Raw genomic sequence first — 1,938 nt, 5'->3', positions numbered from 1 at the left:
CATATTATTTGGAGAAAAGTAACAAAATGCATCTATCAGAAGGGTGGTTCATGCATAAAAGATGCTCATTACAAGTCTTGTTATTGTAGTGTTCAGAAAAAGCTACTTAAGGAAAATACATAAACTGGTTTACATTTATTCATTTAACTGGGAAGTACTGGGTTAAATTGTTTCCAGTTAAAGTGGCACTGAAAAAAAGAGGAGTGTCTACATATGCATGTCAGCTACATCTGTGTTCTAGCTGAGACGGCAGATCTGGGTGCAGTCATGTGGGCGGCTGCCCGGGGAGCCCACCACACACTGACGCAGATAACACAGCAACCATGGGGCTGTGCACCCAGAGGGCTCCTCCACTTCCTGTAGTCATGTCCCACTGAGAGATGAGAAACTTTTCCCCACCTTCCTTTCAACCTATTGGTGACTCATTACGAAATTTAGAAGAAGAAACTAGCAAATTCCCCCCTTGTGTAATTCAGCCTACAACACTACAACACAGCCATACATCTTGGGTTTCAGTTGATGGTACCAAACTATTCAAAGCAATCAAGTGTTTGGGGTCATAGGAAAAAGAAAGAAAGAAAGAAGAAAAAAAAAAACTGTACTGTTGCTAATTTTGTTTTAACATAGACAAGGGAATCACAAACCCTCCAAGCCCATGGGAAACCATACCACATATTCTTCAGATCATTGCTTACAATAATGATCAAATACAAAATCAATCCTTTTATTTACACACATTCTTTTAAAATGGTTACTTTCATACAGTTATTCTGATACAAGAACTGTAGCTTTTATTCCAAACTTACATTTTACAAAATATGCCTAAACCTTTACATACTATTATTCATGAGTAAACTACCCAGTGAAGTACATAATTTCAACATCTATTGAAAATGTCTTACTACAATATTATTTTGGTTTTTGCAACCCATCTTCAACCTCTGAAGACATTACAGAGCCCTGACCCAGTTACGGAATTCAATATTTTGTTAGACCATACCCCCACCCTTAAAAAAAGAAAAAAAAAAAAAAAGCTATACATACTTTCAGTGCTGACTGTTTGCTACATACTTTGGTGTGACAGTTTGAGAAAGTGAGACCCAGTTCTAACAGAAGAGAATGAAAGAGAAGGGCCCAGAAGCTGGTGTTGTTGCTGAACTCTGACTCAGACCCTCCATAACTTTGAGCTCTGCACAAATATGGATGCCTGCAATGCAACTTCCTCTTTGTTCACCCTGTTTACTGCACCTGCCTCATCCAGCACAAATACTCTTTCAGGCACAGATAATCCACCAGCCACCAATCATATGGTGTGGCCGCAAGGATGCTGGGTGTGATGACAGCGCGCGCACACACACACATGCGCACACCTCACTTTTAGCCAAAGGTTCAGTCAATGAGACTTGAGAATCTTGTTTTCAATTTCTAGCAGGACAAGAGTAAAAAGAACTTTGTTACAATAAGCACTATTTGACTAATCAAAAACTACAAGAACCTGGTCAAAAAAGGGCACAGATGCATCAGATATTTTTCCCCAAAATTTAAAAAGATTTCCTGTACAACTCTCCATCGCTATCTAGTCCTCCCAGAATGTTCTGGATAAGTCTCTGAATCAGCCTGCTTCCAGTTCCAGAACGCCATCACTTGATGTCCACAATGTAAATACTGAAGCATTTCCACAAAAAAAAAAAAAAAAAAAAAAAAGCTTCATCTCCAGGAGAGAGGGAGAAAAAAAAAAAAAACCAACATGAAATTTGACAATTAGTGAAGGGCAACCAGGAAGATGTTCTTCAAAAAACAGAAATACCCTTAAAAAAAAAAAAAACACCCCCTTTTGAGTATTGAACATCAAGAAGAGGATGATAAATGTCACAAGGGTACAAGGACAAGAAAATATACGTTTATATATATATATATATATATTTATATAAAATGTTT

The sequence above is a fragment of the Scleropages formosus genome, chromosome 11 (assembly GCF_900964775.1).
Source record: "Scleropages formosus chromosome 11, fSclFor1.1, whole genome shotgun sequence".
NCBI classification, from domain to species: domain Eukaryota; kingdom Metazoa; phylum Chordata; class Actinopteri; order Osteoglossiformes; family Osteoglossidae; genus Scleropages; species Scleropages formosus.
Note: the sequence above shows the minus strand (reverse complement) of the source record.